General features: G+C 39.0%; 1 protein-coding gene across 5 annotated transcripts in view; it reads right to left on the minus strand.

The window, feature by feature from the left end:
* The window catches only part of Ncoa1 (nuclear receptor coactivator 1), a 208920-nt gene that overhangs the window by 173832 nt on the left and 16056 nt on the right, over window positions 1-19032 (minus strand). The gene's annotated exons all lie outside the window — the stretch shown is intronic.

The raw sequence follows: 19032 nt of genomic DNA on the forward strand, positions 1-19032 counted from the left end.
ACAAAAGGAAACTTTAAAAATGTATAAAGTCTGGGGAGTTAAGTGACATACTCTGCTAACAATTGAGTCAATAAAAAAACAAAGAGAAATGAAAATGTTCTTGAAACAAATGAAAATAGAAACCAAAACTAACAAGATATAGCAAAAGCACTATTAGACTGGAAGTCATGGTTGAGCTGCGTCTGGGCAGTTAAGAGCATGCACTGCTTAGGCATGTAAGGCCGCTTACGACCACCTGTAAGCCCAGCTCCAGAGGTCATACACCCCTGGCCTCCAAAGGCACCTGGATCCATGTGCATATACTCACACAAAGAAGCACATATGCATATGTGTAATTGAAGTTTTACAATGTTTTTAATGGAAGTTTATAACAGTAAATACCTACATAAAAGAAAAAAACTCACATAAACTACCTGACAATACAACTGAAGGACTAGAAAGTAAGTTCAAACCAAATGTACCAAATGTAGAACTAGAAAGTAAGTTCAAACCAAATGTAGAATTAGTAGAAGGAAAGAAACAACAAAGGTCAGAATGGAAACAAATACAGTTTAAAATAATACAGAATAGAAAACAAAATAAAGAGGTGGATTTTTTAAGAGCTAGATTTTTGAAAAGATTAAATTTGTGAATCTTTAGCTACACTCACAAAAAAAAAAAGGGAGGCACATTTAAAAAAGAAAAAGAAAAAGGAGACAATTCTGAGCTCTGCCGATGGTGCAAAGGACCATTAGGAAGTATTCTCAACAAGTGTTATACCAACAAATAGAACATCTGAGAAGTTTCTACACACATAACTTATGAGAACAATGATATGGACACAAAAAACTGGAACAAATAATGAGTAATGATGATATATCTAAGTATCTGCAAAGAAAAGCACACAGGCAGCTTCAGCTATGTTTTTAACACATTTTTAAAGAGCAAACAGCAATCCTCAAACTATGCCACAAAGGTGGGAAGAAACTCTTCAAAGCTCACCCTAAACTCACCCTGTAAGGGCAGTGTTATCCTGATACCTAAACCTAGAGGCAAGAGAACAACAAAAAAGGAAACTATAGGCTAATAAACTTGACGACCAACCTAATCAACAGCACATTAAAAATTATGCATCAAGACCACCTGGGATGGGTTAACATGTACAAATCTGTAACTACATTACATAAGATCAACAGAGATAAGACCACATGGCCAACTTAGTGTGTGAAAATTCATTATCTTAACACTAAAAAGGGAGGGGGGAGGAGAGAGAGAAAGAGAGAGAGAGAGAGAGAGAGAGAGAGAGAGAGAGAGAGAATGAGAGAGAGAAAGCAGAAGTACTGCAACACAATGAAGACTACATATGACAAAGCAGCAAGCCACACACTGCCAAACCGCAAGCCCCACGTTCAATGAGAGATCCTGTCTCAGAAAATAAGGTGGAAAGCAATGGAGTAAAACACTCAACGTTGAGCTCTGACCTCCACAAATATAGCACAGGCAAACATTCCTGTAAACATATGTGTACCACACACAGAAAACAATAAATAAAAAATTAAGAATAAAAGAAAGCAATACTATTCACAATAGCCATAGAAATATAAAGTACAATAAAATACCTATCCCTCCCCCCCAAAAAAAACCTTAACCAAGGAAGTAAATGACTCTCCAAAGAAAAGCATAATGAAAGACACTGGAAAGCACACATGCCCACTCAGGACAGACACCTCATGTTCACAGACTGGAAGAATTAATAATGCTGAAATGTCCATATGATCCTGAACTCTCCTCAAAGCTCACAGCATACTGTCTGTGACATCAGTTTCTCTTCTAATAAACCCTTTACCCCAAAGGCAATCCCCCTGGAGCCTGAAACCTTTCAAATCTATTTTAAGTAATCATAAACATTTTTTCTCCTCACTTTTCACACTGAAAACACATATTTCACTCAGTCCTTCCCCTTCATAAGAGCTCTGGAGAGTTTTTTTTAAGGATGCTACACGCCTAAGTCCAAATAAACATGGACCCTGGACTTTGCCATCTTTAAGGAAATACAGAACAAAGTAAAAAGAAACTGAAGCAGTGTGCCTGTGACAGGGCAAGAATGTCACTACAGGGCACCAAGTTGAATCTGCATTAGATGACAAGGTGGAAGGGGAGCTGTGTGAAACACAACACATGTGCTATGTGTATAGAATACTCAGCCAGCAAACTAGAAGCCCTGGATGCAGTTCCTGCCACCATATGAATGAGAAATAACAAGCCAAAACAAGATTAAATAATGGCACTTTGGGGAGGATGTAGAGCAGGGAGAACACTCCTCTATTGCTGGTGAGAGTGCAAACTGGTACTGCCACTTTGGAAATCAATTTTGTGGTTCCTCAGAAAATTGGAAATAGTTCTACCTCAAGAACCAGCTATACCACTCCTGGGCATATACCCCAGAGATGTTCTACCATGCCACAAGAACACTTAGCTGCTTTATTTGTAACTGGAAGCAACTAGATGTTCCTGAACTAAAGAATAGATAAAGAAAATATAATATATTTACACAGTGGAATATTACTCAGCTATTAAAAACAATGACATCATGAAATTTGCAGACAAATGGATGGAACTAGAAAAGGCCATCCTGAGTAAAGTAACCCAGACCCAGAAACACAAACATGGTATGTACTCACTTATAAGTGGATAGTAGCCATAAAGTACAGAATATATGCTACCCAAAGAAGCTAAGTAACAAGGAGGGCCCCAAGAGGTGGGGGTAGGAGGATGCTTGAATTTCACTGAAAAGGGGGGAATAGACATGGGAGGGCAGTAGGTAGAGGGAAAGAGCTGGTGGGGGAGGGGCTGGGAAAGGGAGCGGGAGGGACCAAGTGGGGGGAACAGAGGGAAAGAGAACTGAGAGAGATAACTAGAATTGGTATGGGGGGTGAGCTAGAAACCTAGGACAATGGAAATTCCCAGGAATCTATGAGGGTGACTCTAGCTAAGACTCCTAGCAATGGGAGATACGGAGCCTGAAATGGCCATCTCCTGTAACCAGAAAAGACTTCCAATTGAGGAATGGGGACACCAACCCAGCCACAAAGCCTTAGACCCACAATTGTTCCTGCCAACATGATGTGCAGGGTTAAAGACGGAACAGAGCCGGGCGGTGGTGGCGCACGCCTTTAATCCCAGCACTTGGGAGGCAGAGGCAGGTGGATTTCTGAGTTTGAGGCCAGCCTGGTCTACAGAGTGAGTTCCAAGACAGCCAGGGCTATACAGAGAAACCCTGTCTCGAAAAACCAAAAAAAAAAAAAAAAAAAAAAAAAAAAGACGGAACAGAAACTAAAGGAATGGCTAACCAATGACTGGCCAAGCTTGAGACCCATGCCATGAGAGAGTCCACCCTTGACACTATTAATAATACTCTGCTATGCTTGCAGACAGGAGCCTAGCATAACTGTCTTCTAGGAGGCTTCATCCAGCAACTGATGAAAATAGATGCAGAAACACATAGCCAAACATCAGGTGAAGCTTAGAAGAATTCTATGGAAGAGGGGAATGAAGGATTGAAGGAGCCAGAGAAGTCAAGGACCCCACAAGAAAACCTACAGAATTAACGAACCCGGGCTGTGGGGACTCAAAGAAATCAAACTACCAACCCAAGAGCATGCAGCAGGAGCAAGGACTATCTCTGACTCTACTATACCTGCCTTTGACTCCCTTTTCCCTAACTGGACTGCTTGCTCAGCCACAATAGATGTGCCTAGTCCTATTCCAACTTGATATGCCAAGGTGAGCTGATCTCCAAGGGAGGCTTCCCCTCTTCTGAGGAGAAGGGAAAGACCAGAGCAGGTGAAGTAGTAAGGAGAGAGGAACAGACTGGGAGGAGAGGAGGGAGGGGAAGCTAAGATCAGGATGTAAAGTGAACAAGATGTCAAGAGCTCTGACGCCAGAGGAAATAAGATGCTGTGCTCCCACATACCACCTCCATATGGACATACTTTAGACATCTCAAAAGAATGTTAGCAATCTCAGCTTCTAAAAGGAAAAAGGTAACAGTGGTTTTTTGTTTGTTTGTTTGTTTGGTCAGAATCAATTTCTTAGAAAAATCAACAAATTGAAATAGTTTCCAAAAGTGTATCTTAGATTGTGTTCCAGAACCACTATCAACATTAATTCTTATTTTTTCAACAAATTAATGCATGGAATCTAAAATCCCCACTTGAATATATCAGACTTTTTAAAGGAAGATTGCTATGGAAAAGTGGATATGCCCTTAGTCTCATATATACATCTTAAAATAACTATTAAAAAGTAAGCAATAAATAATAAAGGCACTATGAAGGAGGAAGTAACCTATAAACAACCTATGAGACAAGGTGGGCAAAGGCCACAAATCTGAATCACATGCCCAAGTACTGTGAAAGGATGCCAACAAGTGTGTGCTTACAGGAACCTGATATGGCTTGCCTCCTGAGAGGCTCTGCCAGAACCTGGCATATACAGAAGTAGATGCTCATAGCTATCCATTGGACTGATCAAAGGAGCCCCAATGGAGGAGCTAGAGAAAGGACTGAAGGAGCTGAAGGGGTTTACAGCCCCATTGGAAGAACAACAGCATCAACAGACCAGTACCCCCAGAGCTCCCAGGGACTAAACCACCAACCAAGAAGTACACATGGAGGGACCCATGGCTCCAGCCACATATATAGCAGAGGATGGCCTTGTCAGTCATCAATGGGAGGAGAGGCCCTTGGTCCCATGAAGGCTCAAGGCCCCAGTGTAGGGGAATGCGAGGGTGGGGAGGTGGGAGTGGGTGGGTGCACACCGTCGTAGAAGCAGGAGGAGTGGGGATGGGATAGGAGGTTTCTGGAGTGGAAATCAGGAGAGGGGATATAATTTGAAATGCAAATAAAATATCCAATAAAATTATGTATAAAAAAGAGAAAAAAGAACAAGATAAAATAAACAGGTTTTTTTGCCCCATGACAATACATCTATAAATAAATAAATAAATAAATATACGATTCTTTATCAGTGATCCACCCCTAAGTCTTAATGGTAAGCAAACTGATAGAATTTTTTTCCCTTTAGTTTTTCAAGACAGGGTTTCTCTGTGTAGCCCTGGCTGTCCTGGAACTTGATCTGTAGACCAAGCTGACCTCAAACTCATAGGGATACATCTGCCTCTGCTTCCTAAGTGCTGGGATTAAAGGGTTCTGCCACCACTGCCTAGCTGGAATTTTTTTTTAATTTAAGTTAATTGCCCAACTGTCATTCAGACAGATATTCTGATTGTTTACAGCTAAAGAATTACAAAAGCTGGGAGAGGGGGGCTGTTGTCAACTCTAAAACTGGAAACACTGCATTGTACCTGATATGTTTTACAATCTTGGATCTCACTTAATAAAATTATTTTCTAAGAAAAAATAATTCATAGTGGTTACACAGAGAACTAAAAATAATGTTTATGGGAAGTGTAAAACCATTATAAAAGTCTTAAATAGACTAAAACTAAAACATGCCTATACTGTCATTAGGAAAAAAATTTGAGTTCAAGTTCATTGTGCTAAATATGACTTACAAGATTAATATTTATAAATTTACAGAGAATAATCAAGAAAATACTAAAGAGAATGAACAAGTGACATCCACCTTTCAAGAGTCCTTATAGAGAAGGGAACAAGGATGGATCTTGAAGATTAGAAAACTTGTGCCCTGCGAAGTCCTGGAGGCCACTCAGAGCCAACCAATGAACAGGACTGCATGCTCTTCCTCTCTGCTCCATCCCAGGCTATACTGTTAAATGGTTTTCAAGACTTGCTGCCATAATTTAAAAGCTTGTTCACTGTACCTGTTAACAACACAAAGCTAAGTAAGTAAGATAATACAAGAAAGAAAATTTAAATGGTAAATAGTCAAAACAGTAGGTCACTGAGTTAAAAACAAGCTAGATCAAAATGAAGAACAGTACATAAGCAATAGCTGTGTCTTTTTATGTGAACGTTTTTTATTTATGCTGTTCTATCTAGTTACTGTTTATTAGTATCAACACTTTTAACTGAGCAAGATAGTACAGAACTATACTCCCAGTACACATGAGTGTTAGAAGCCAACCCAGGGTACATAATCAGGGTCTCCCCAATAAATAATAATAAATTTAAAATTTCTACCTGTAAGATAAGGAAACTGAATTCAAATGTTATATTATACGCAGAAATCAATTAAAAAACTAAAGAAACATAAATCCTAAAATCATTAAACTCTTAAATGGAGAGAGGCTGAGTGGTAGTGACACTGCATGCCTTTAGTCCTAGCACTTGGGAGGCAGAGGCAGGTGGATTTCTGAGTTCGAGGCCATCCTGGGCTACAGAGTGAGTTTCAGGACAGCCAGGGTCACACAGAGAGACCTTGTCTCAGAAAATAACAACAAAAATCATGGAGAGAACACCTTTGGTTTTGGAAATGACTTTTTGATTATCATACCAAAACTCAAGATACAAAAGCAAAGAAGCAGTAAACAAAGTTAGAAGATAACCTAGCACTGAAAAATATTTGCAAACCATGTACCTGATAAGGAGTTGATGTTTAAAAAAAAAAAAAATAGGTAACTTGTTCAGGTCTTCTATAACTAACCACAGCTGCTCTGAGCGGCTGCAGATACATTGCTCATGCCCTGGTAGAAAGCCACATGCACATGTGCAAATGCACAGCACTGACAAGATTTTGTTTTGTTTTGTTTTGCTTTGCTTTGTTTTGGTTTTCTGAGACAGGGTTTCTCTGTGTAGCCCAGGCTGGCCTCGAACTCAGAAATCCACCTGCCTCTGCCTCCCCAGTGCTGGGATTAAAGGTGTGCTCCACCACCGCCCGGTAGGATTTTTATTAATAAGACAGAACATATGAAGCTTGGAGGGAGAGTGGGTAAGGAGCAAGAAGGGGGATTGAAAGGAAGCCATAGTACATAGATATATAATCAATATATACTGCATAAATGTATGGAACTTTCAAAGCATAAAGATAGGATTTTACAAAACATATAATTTAAAGGAAAGAAAATGTAATTCAATTTGTAAAAAGGGCAAAGAACCTGAATAGATAATCTCATGAAAAGATGCTGAACATCACTACTCATCAAAACTCACCTGTATACTGAGCCACCAATCAGGCAGCATACATTAGCTGGACTAAGGCCCCTGACACATACACAGCAGAGGACTGCCAGGGCTGTCCCAAGTGAGAGAAGATATGCCTAACCCTCAAGAGACTTGAGGCCCTAGGGAGTGGGGAGGCCTGGTGGGGTTATTGAGGTGGGGGGAGACATGCTCTTGGCGATGGGGGGGGTGGGAATGGGATGAGGAACTGTGGGAGGGTGGACCCAGAGGGAGGTAATGACTGCACTGTAAAAGAATAAAAGTAATAAAAAAAAAAAAAAGAAAGAAAATGCACATCAAAGCCACCAAGAGATCATCACTATGCACTGCTCATGATAGCAGCCCACAGCAAGAGATAAGAATTATTGAAACCTAAGAGATACATGTTACTGAGGGTGTAAGGAACTAGTGAAACCATTAAGGGAAATAGTGCAGAGATGCCTTAAAAAGGGAATCTAGAACAGGATGGTAGCAGTCTCCTCTATTTATTTCACTTACCATAGTTTCAGTTAAGTATAGAAACTACAATCCAGAAACACAGGCATTTGTCTTGACTCTTTTAAAAGAAACAAACTACATTTTTACTTCTAATACTCACTCTTATTTTTATTAAATTCTCAATTTTATTATTAGTTCCAATTCTTAGTCTCTTACTGCAGGTGTATATTCATAGACTACTTTATCATTAGATCCTCCATGTACAGGAGAAAAAAAAACATATATGAAGGTGTTCAGTATCTGTGAGTAAGGGTGTCACAGACAATATCCACTGAAGACTAGTGCGTGATACTGTACCATACAATTCAGTAATTCTTCTTCCTTTGTGTATATGTACAGAGGAAACAAAATTGCCTCAGAAAAATATCTGCATTCTCAATGCTCAATGCAGCAGGAACCACAATAGACAAGATGCAAAAACAATCTAAGTAGCCATCACCAGACAAAGGGATAATCTATACATCTATAAGATGAAATATGACTCAATCTCCAAAGAGGTGGAAACTTTACCATCTGCCATACATGGAAGAACCCAGGGAGCACTGTGCTAAGTGAAATAAACCAAACATAGAAAAAATATTGTATAACTTCATTTATAATTTTAGAAAGCCCAATATACAGAAAAAAATAAAATATAGTTATAAACAAGACTATATGGATTAAAAGATTAAAGGGCAATAAAGTATTACTATTAGTAAAGCACAGTATGAAATCTTTTCTAATGATTATCTCATTATTTTGTTATTTCCCAATATCAGTAATGATGGACTACAATTTTTATATAGCCACTAGCTCAACGGTACTTTTCTAATAAGTGGCAATGTCCTAATCCTTCTGCCCCTAAATCCCAAGGCTCATTGAGGATAGCCACTGTCTTCTATTTAGTTTAAAATGAAGACAGTAAGAACTAACTGCCTGACTTAGTAGGCAATTATGAAAGCAGGTAGGTAGGTTAATTGGCTGATTGATTTACCTAAAGGTATTTATACGATCAAAGAGTTGATTGATGCAAACAAAACATGGAATACAGCCATGGGGGGGGGGGGACATGAATTACAAATTTAGACAATCTTAATCACACTGATCAAATAATCATCCTAATCTGAACTATCAGATTTGATCTAAAGCATTATGTAAGACTTTAAATAACATAATTTAAATGAGATACAAATTAGAGAGCATTCAAAAGGGTTTCCAGGCCTGAAAACAGTGACACAGAAAAGGCCATTAGCCCAGTGAAATATAGCTGCATGCAGGAAGTATAAAGGACAGAGCAGCCCTCTTCAACAACTGAAGACCTCAAAGTCACCATCAAATGGCCAAGTCTTGACCTACATAAACATACCCTACTTAATCTCAGAGAGTAGCTCCAAGATTTATACATGGATGAAAAGTGGGGTTGGGGCTTACCAGGAAGTTCAGAACTTGAGGCAGCTGTTTTCCTATAACTAGAGACAATCAAACAGAAGAGAGGTATCATGAACAACAAAATCCCTTCCACAGCTCAGACTAATCCCATAATTCTTATGCTCATTCTGAAACCCCTATCCTCTAAGACAAATAAATTAGATCCTATTTTAACTGCACATTAGTCATTTATTAGCATTTTATGAGCATCTACTCGTAAAACAAATGTCATAAGTTATAGTTCATTGCCAGGCAAGTCCACAAAAGCTTACTTTAATTACAGCTGAGTCTGTTTTTATTTGCTTTTATCTTTTTCAGATTCAACATAATCTTCATTCTTACATCTAAGTCTCCCAAAGTTAAAAAGAGATAGAGAAAAGATTCCACCTAAGAAACCTGAGGTCTGAGCAAATGAGCAGGGCTCGATGAAAAAGTCTTTACTTCCCCTAAATTGTTGCTCCCCATAGTACCATCCTAGTCATTTTTTAATAAAACAACTCGTCTTTACTATTCCCCCCTTGTGGACAGTGTTCCCCATTCCTCAGTCTCCCAGTATATACCATTCTCACATATCCAAGGTTCACATATACCATAGACCTAAACTATAACCTTACTCAATGCTAGTTTCCCCTGTATTCTGTGGTAAATTCCACAATTACATCTCTCACTTCTAATTATAGCTCTATTGTAAATTAAAAAAAAAAAAAATGGGGGTGGGGAATGAAACTGGAGTGATGGCTCAATGGTTAAAATCACTGGCTGCTTTTCCTGTGGACCTATTCAATTCCCAGCACCCACGTGGTGGCCCAGAACCATCTGTTGACTTTCACAGTATATTTACTCACAGTGGTGATTTTAAAATGTTTATTTCATGTTGCCTGAACTTCTGCTCATTAAGCATTTTCTTGGAGATGCCTCTGAAGGGCTAAGGAGGTAGTTCATTGCTTGCTTAACAAACATGAAACCCTACATTTTATTTCCTCCCTCTTACCCACAGTAAAAAGATACACCTCAAGTTAAGCTGTTTATTTTTATTTTATTTTTTTTGTTTTGGGTTTTTTTTTTTTTTTAAATACTGGTTTTTATTAGTATAGCTCTGGAGTACAGTTTGATTCCATTACAGATGGTTGTGAGCCACCAAGTGGTTACTGGAAACTGAACTCAGGACCTCTGGAAGAGCAGTCAGTGCTCTTAACTGCTGAGCCATCTCTCCAGCCTGAAAACTCTGGTTTCTAACACTGGCATCCCTGGGTAGGGGCAGAGCATGTCAAAAGTAACAGCTGGAGAAAATGGCTTCCAGTGGTCCTTGTACAGGTGACTGTTCCCTGGATAAATTAATCAAACATTAAAGAGCAGTGTTCATTGTGCATGCCCATTGCACATGGCACTGAGATACACAGGGCATTTTCATGTCATATATACATAAATGATTGTACATATTAACAGAGCACATAGGAACCACAAATGAGAGAAAGTGTATTTGTCTGAGACTGGCTTCATTTGCTTAACACGATTGTCTCCAGATGCTTCTCTTGTCCTATAAACAACACAGCTTCCTTCCTTCTATTACTCAAAGTTTCCCATGTGCACATCACTTTTTTTTATTCTATTCTCTGTTGTCCAACACCTAGTTTTCATAGTTTACCTATTGTGAAAAATACATCAGTGTGCAAATATCTCTGTGATATCCTTTGGGTAAGTATCTACACATGGTATAGCTGGGTGATATCTTAGACCTGTTGTAGGTTTTTGAGAAGATGCCAGAGTGGCTTACACAGTAGCTAGCCATAGTAGATACATATGTGTCTGCCAGCAGTGCAGGGGGGCTCTCTTCTGCAACATTTTCATTAGCACTTCTTATTTGTTTTCTTGTCTACTTGTGTAAATGTGTTATACAAGTAAATAAAGATTTTTTTCCCTCCTACTCTCCCAACTCTCTCTGCTCAATGGTTTACCAAGGATACTTAGTGATATGAGTAATTCTCATTTGAAGACATAACTGCTAGGGCCTAGAATCTTTCTTTTTCCCTTACTTGTTCTATATAAAGCTTAATCAAATAAAATGCAAGCAATGTAAACTATTAGCAATATGTATAAGACTGGACTATTGTCAAGAAATAAAAATGTGTTATTTTCAGCTGAAGTAGTCAAATGAATACTATTGGCCTTATACCAGAATGTATCAGTCACAGGCCTGTACCACACTGCTCCAGAAGCCTGTGAATTTGTTAATATAAAAACCAAAAGAAAAAAAGAAAGAAAATACTCATTAGTAGAGAATCAGAGGAGAAACTAATGAGGTGGCAGAATCATAAAGCCATTACAATGTTGCCAAGAAAGGTGAATCACAAAGTGCTGTTGGCATGTGTATTTGGAAGATAGTAGGTTTTATCTTTTTCTTCTGGATTTTCAAGACAGGGTTTCTCTGTATAGCCCTGGCTGTCCTGGAACTCACTCTGTAGACCAGGCTGGCCTTGAACTCAAAAGACCTGACTGCCTCTGTCTTCCAATTGCTATGGTTAAAAGCAAGAGCCACCTCCACCCCCCACCATAGGTTTTGTCTTACAAATCTTATGGAGCTATCTCATACTACATAGCAAAAATAGCTTGAGCTAGCACAAAGACATAAATGTAAACCCTGAATCTAGATTAGGCAATGGGTTCTTAGATATATCATGAAATGCATGGGAAGAAAAAAGTCAATTGAATTTTATCAAAATTTAAATATTTTGAACTTAAAGAACCATAAGAAGCAATGAATTAAAAACCAAAGATCCAGTTATGCCTTAGAACAATGCAGTAAACCTATTACCAAAGGTCAGCAAAATAAACAAAAACAACCAACCAACCAAACCAAAGCACAGCACACGTCCGTCCCTCTGCACGCCTGTTAGTAACCATCAGACGCTTGGCACTGAGCCCAGCCACAGCCTCCGATTTCACAGCAGCTTTCCATGTACTCACTACCAATCTAGTATAAGCGAAACACAGAGCTCTCTCTTTTTGTCTTAATCTCTTATATATGCAAATATTAGTGGTCTATATTTTTAACAGCTTTATTAATTACGAATAAAACATATAAAATGTGTTAAAAATAATTTTAACATCTAATATTCCTACTTACTCATCTAAGGAGGTAAAATATTATAAATTCATTTACAAATTTACTTGTAATAAATATCTGTCCTTTTAGAAAAAGAGATAAATTGTTGCTCTACTCTTACTCTCTTAAGCATCTCTTTCCTAGGTCTATGCAATTGGCCCATGGTAATTGGCTGCACAGTTCCCAAGGGAGCTTTAGGCAACCTCTGACATGTGATGTTTACCACCTATAAAATCTCTGTTTTCTCTGTTTTAGCAAAAGAAACAAACTCTCCAACATTTCAACAGCAACAGTTAAAGGTAAGGGTAAAGAAGCTACAAAATGACTAGAGGTTTCCTTCCATCCAAAGTTTTCACTCTCTTAGAAACAAAAGCTTCTACCCTCTTTCTTGACTTGTGTTCTATCGGCTCAGTTACATCTCATTTTAACATTGACTCCATTTTTCAAGGCATTTTTACAAATAACATGTCATTAATTCTGCAAGGCGACAAACATGTACCCATTTATTGACATGAAAGAACAAGGTGCTCACTAGCACATTATTGGTGTGGAGCAGAGCTGGAGGCCTTTGAAGCCAACTTCTTAGTGGCATGGCCTTAGACACTTTACTTAACCTTTCTGAAGTGTAAAATAAAAAAATGATAATGTCTGGCTCGTAGAGTAGTTATAAAAATTAGATTACATGCTATACATAAATTACTTTGCACAGAACCTGGTATAAAATATGCACTAGTGAGTATTGGCTGCTGCCACCTTGTTCTTGTTAATTATGCAAAGACAAAGAGCTCTGTGCAGGGAGCCAAGGACAAAACTAGGTAGTCTTTAATTCCTGACAGTATTGCTTTCCCCCAAAGAGTCCATAGCATTCCTGTCTCTGCAGTATATAACACTGCCTCCCCCTTTTCAGCTAAACATCAAGAGTCAGCAGCAAGTGCAACACTGCTAACATCATAAAGGAATAGCTCATCATTACATATGTCTTATACTCCTCCCGCCACAATTACACCTTTGCCAAGTTTTACATCAACTTACCAGATACTCAGAGGCACAGCAGCATGGTAAACTAAATCAAAATCCAGACTGCAGAAAACTCTATAGGGCAAACCACTTGATTCTTCAAAAGATAAAATTACAAAGGGAGTGTGAAGGAGGGGGAAGGGAGAGGGAGGGGAAGAGGGAGAGGGACTTAATTTTTTTTAAGTCTCTCACAAAAAGAGGCTATAGCGAGTCCCATATCCCTCATCCTGAGGGAGCTGATACACTAGTGGCATGACCTGAAGCTTTACCTTCAGAGCACTTCTTTGTAAATCAATAAATTGACATGCTTTTGAAAAGAAGTGGAGTAACAAGAGGCCTTCATACTGCCTATGCTGCAGTATGAATAAACTCTTATTCTAGAAAGTATTTCCACAGACTTCAGATTCATGAGTTTTTAAAAGGAGCTCCACCCTCAAATCTGTAAGAGATGGCAGAAGCAAAGATCAAAAGATAAAAACATAAAATATAAGAGAAGCCACAAAGGAACATGTATGTAACTGAAGCTTGAGAGAAACTCCATGCCTTTAACAGGATTGGCTCTAACAGGGACTGATCTAAAAGTAGTCTACCTACTGTGGTAGGAAATGGAAATTTTAGTATGTACCTATCGAGGAGTAGTCATTAATGAAAATTAATGTGACATTTCAATATGAGCATGCATTAGAATACAAATCACTCATTTTCGTAGTCCAACCCCCAATATTTGAGACAGCTCGCAGGGGTGCATTACAGTTTGTGACGGTTTCAATATGAGGTGTCTGTCACAGAGTCCTGCTGTGGTACTGCTCTTCAGCTGTGGTACTGCTGCGGGAGGTTGTGGAAACTTTGGGGGTGGACACAGGTGGAGGAAGTAGGCCACTGTGGTGTGAATCTGAAAGTTACACTGGGTCCCAGTCCTTTTCTTCTCTCTGCAGCTGGTCTGCCAAGAGATAAGTAGCTCTCCTCTGCACACACCCACTGCCACAAAAGCCAAACAGCCATGGATGGAACCTACTACATCATAAGCCAAAATAATCTTTGTTCATTTAAATGGCTTCTGTCAAGCATTTGTTACATCTACACAAAGGTTACTAATAAACAAAATGAAAAATCAAATTGGCAAAGAGAAAGAAAATGGAGACTATTAAGATTGCATCAACAGTAAATTTACCATTTAAATCATATGTCATAAATTCCCATACCACTGTAGGGGAAAGGCCACCCATCAGGCTCTGAGCTCCCTCCTAAAGAGAGAAATCCCATCAGTCTCTGGAGTTATGATGACTATGCAGTATAAACAAGCTGGTCAAAGGAAAAGCAGTTTATCCTGGCACCATGATCAGGGACAGTCTAGTACAAGTGTTCTAATGTTAACACCACTGAAAAGCAAAACAAGAAAATATTCATCTTCAATGAGCCCACCCCCAGGCAGGATTGCCAAGCCTTTTCCTGTGAACACTCAGGAAATGCTCTCAATGTGTGTGGAGGTAGCTACAATTGCCATTATTACCATTTTTTAGATGAAGAGCTAAGGCCTCAGCAGGTGAAGCTGCATGGACCAGGAGCTAGCAGAGCAGTAGAGCTCAGGAAGTCCAGCTCCAGTGCCAGCGCCTAACCCTTATACCATGCATCCTCGCAGTAAGGTGAGGACATAAGCATCCGTCTCAGCTAAAAGGAGTGTTTGTCTATCAAATATTAGCTCACTGTGTTGAGCACCAGCCCTCCAGAGCAGCCGTTAATAGTTCCCGTAGTAGCAGTAGTAACAACACTACCGAGGGCATCGTGATAAAGGAGATGAAGTCTCACTGAGAATGCCCCAGTAAGAAGTGTAGTAAATTTCACAATGCTGTTTGTTTTAATGTCTCTCAATAAAGGTTGACTGCATTATACTGAAGAAGGTTCTATAAGAGCAATTTTATCCAGCTCTAAAACAAAGTAGTCAACACAGCTTGTTCTCAGATATTCTGATTTGATCCAGGTAAAAACTGATTGGCTTTAAAGCAATGTATTGAGTATGTTTTCTGTAATTCTCTAAGAAATGATAACTCTGATTACTAGGTATACTTTAAAAAAATTAAGCAACAGTGCAGAAAGTAGATACACGTTCGAGTGAAGCTAAATGATAACATATGCATATATACATATATTTCATAGTCAATCAAGTACAGAATATTTTCTTATAAAAATTAAGGACTTGGTAACATGTCAAAGTAACCAGCCAATCTATGTTTTCATGGCGGTTAGCCAAATAAGTAAAGGGCCATAACTGAAAATAGTTCTGAGGAGTTACCAATTAACTAGCAGACAGTTCATTCCTAGCATTCAACAACACAATGTGGTTATAACTGTGTGTGTGTGTGTGTGTGTGCATGTGTGTGTGTATGTGTGTGCGTGCATGCACACACATGATGCTAGGTATTGAACACAGGACCTTGCACATGCTAGAGAAGTGCTCTACCATTAAGCTATATCTGTAAGCTTTGGTTTTGGTTTAAGACAGATTCTCACTAGTTATGTAAACTGTCCTTGAACTCACTGTATAGCTTAGGCTAGGCTCCTATTGGCAATCCACCTGCTTCTGTCTCCTAAATTCTGAGACTACAATAAGTATCACCATGCTTGGCTAGAATGTTCATAAAATTCTGACACAGAAAAATTTCAAAGGCTTTCCAAAACCTCAGCTCAGTTGTAAAATTAACTAAGTTAAGTACCTATAGATTACTTAACTGGCTTCTACAAATAGTTATTAAATATGTCAGCTAAATTATCTATCTATCTATCTGTCTGTCTGTCTGTTTTTTGTTTTTTCAAGACAGAGTTTCTCTGTATAGCCCTGGCTGTCCTGAAACCCACTCTATAGACCAGGTTGGCCTCGAACTCAGAAATCCACCTGCCTCTGCCTCCCAAGTGCTGGGATTAAAGGTGTGCGCCACCACCACCAGGCTATCTATCTATCTACCTACCTACCTACCTACCTACCTACCTACCTACCTATCTATCTATCTATCTATCTATACACATAGGAGTTTTGAAGTAGATTTTATATATTTCTGAAAGACATAATTAGCAAGCTTTCAAAGCCATCCCTGGTTGGTGTAAACACAAATACAACATTAGTATATTAAGTCCATAAAAGAAGCAATTAATTTAAAAAGGGGAGGACAAGCAACTCAAAAGGAACAAACCTGAATAGAACTTTAATATGGGAAATCGTAAGTACAATGAATATCTGATAAGATTATCAACTTTACCAATAGTCAAGGTCAAGTTTCATTTTCAACCAGCAGATATGTCCAACTAGGAATGATGGATAATACACAGAGTTAGTGAAGGCAAGGAAAGCAGCTGCTATTATATGCTGCTAGTGGAAATGTAAATTAATGTAGCCTTTGAATAGACAATTTGAATGAACATCAGGTTTTATATGTGCATACCCAATAATCTCATGGGCATGCTCATACATGTGAAACAGATACAAGATATTTACTGAAACATATTTTGCAACAGAAAATGTTTGACTTGGGCTAGCAACATGGCTCAGCTGTTAAAGGTGATTGCTGCCAAGCCAGAGTCAACTTCCACAAGTTGTCTTCTGACTTCCATAAGTGTGCCAGCACACGTGTGCCCACACACATATACACAAATGCGCACAAATTAAATACATATTGCTTAAAAGCAGATATCTAAAAAAAATTTTATCTTAATATTCATTAAAAGGGAACTGGTTAAATAAACAACATAATATACAACTGTAAGGCTAGTTACGCATTGAAAAGATAGAACAGCTCATACATGTTCTAGCATACAAAAATATCCATGAGTGTAAAAAAAAAAGGCCAATAACAACATGTAAGGTATTTTCTTTTTTTTTTTAAAGAGTTACTTATTTATTTTATGTATATGAGTACACTGTAGCTGTACAGATGGTTGAGCCTTCATGTGGTTGTTGGGAATTGAATTTAGGACCTCTGTTCACTCCAGTCAACTAACTCTGCTCAGTCCCTGCTCGTTCTGGCCCAAAGATTTATTTATTATTATACATAAGCACATTGTACCTATCTTCAGATGCACCAGAAAAGGGCGTCAGATCTCATTACGGGTGGTTGTGAGCCACCATGTGGTTGCTGGCATTTGAATTCAGGACCTTCAGAAGAGCAGTCAGTGTTCTTACCTGCTGAGCCATCTCACCAGCCCCGGTATTTTCCTTTTTGTGTCTGAGTGAGTGTGTATGTGAGCAACAGATGTACCAACAGGGATCTAGAGTAGTCAAGAATCTTTCAAATTCCCAAATCCAGAAACTCAATTCACACTAGCTCTAGCAAATAAAGCAACCAATTAGGTCATTTAACTAAGAAATAATCAGTAGGTCTTATTTAAGGTTCAGCAGTGTCCAAAGGCTGCAAAGATTCTCTGTGCTCATGCACAGGAGAGTATATACAAGAGTGACTATTGTGATTCTCTGGCTCAAGGTAGTCTGTATGCTGGTCTCTCTTAGTGTACGGATCTGGAATGTTCCCCCAAAGATTCATGTGCTGAAGGCTTGGCACCCCCAGACAGTGGTGGTCCTGAGAGATGGTAGAAACTTTACACAGAGCCTAATTGTTAGACACGGGATCTAGGAGGGATGTCTTTTTTCCAGGACCAGTTCTCTTTCTCTACTGTCTGGGTGCCATTCCATGTCCAGCTTTACTCTACAATATGATCCCTGCCATGGCCTTCTCCCTCACAAGTATCCCAGAAAGAACAGACAAGAGACTGGGGCCTAACACCATGAGCCAAACTAAATATTTCCTGCTTTGAGAAGATATTCTCCCATGTTTTGTCAAAGTGATGAAAAACTAATGGCCTCATTCCTTCCCGCAGCAAATCATTGACCTCATGGTACTTCTTCTATCTTCATCCAGGTCAGCAATTCCAATGGGATGAGCCTGGCCCCTCACCCTACATGGTTTGAACCTCAGGTAAGTACACTAAAACTGATTTTTCTTTGGTCACATGACTATCCATTTTGCCCCAATCACTATATACAAGGGAAGGGAGCATTATTAAAGAGCATGCTACCACCTAAAAAACAGAGAGCTGGTACTATTAGATAGCCTAAATTAACATATGCCATGTAATTTTCTGAAATTTCATCTCTTAATCCTATATACTTTTATTCATTTGAATTTATTATTAGAATGCAGTTAAGTATCATATATATTGTTTACTTTTTGATTCAAAGAGAAAGAAAATATTGTATGTGGTTTAAAAAAAAGTTCAAGTTCTAGAAAGTGCAGGATTGATAACTTTAGAACAAAAGTGATGGGAAATATATAGTTTCATCACCTATAAAGATCTATACTTCTGTGATGGTTTGAATGAAGATGGCCCCCATATGCTCCTGTTTGAATGTTTAAATGCTTGGTCCCTAGTTGGTGGAACTGTTTGATAAGGATTAGGAGATATGGCCTTTTTGGAGGAAGTGTATCACTGGTGGTGGGCTGTGAGGTTTCAAAAGCCCATGCCATTATAGTTAGCTTTCTCTCTACCTCCAATTTTGAGATAAGGCACTGCCCCAGTGTCTGCCCTGTGTGCCTGACACCATACACCACCCCCACTTCCCACCCCTACACCCATACCCTCCCATCTCCCCTGACATGATGTTCCTCTAGAACTGTGATTCACCCCAACCTCCCAAATGTTTTCTTTTGTAAGTTGTCTTGGTCATGATGTGTATTCCTAGCAATGGAACAGTAAATAAGGCAGTGACCTAGTCATGCACAACTGGTCAGAATTTTAACATTACCTCAATGGCCCTTATCAAGCAAGCATTAGAAAGGTAAACAAAAAAGGAACACAGCTTTGGTAGGAAATAAGTGAAGGCCTCCAGAGATATTACAGATA

This window comes from Mastomys coucha, unplaced genomic scaffold (genome assembly GCF_008632895.1).
Source record: "Mastomys coucha isolate ucsf_1 unplaced genomic scaffold, UCSF_Mcou_1 pScaffold6, whole genome shotgun sequence".
In the NCBI taxonomy this organism is placed as follows: Eukaryota; Metazoa; Chordata; class Mammalia; order Rodentia; family Muridae; genus Mastomys; species Mastomys coucha.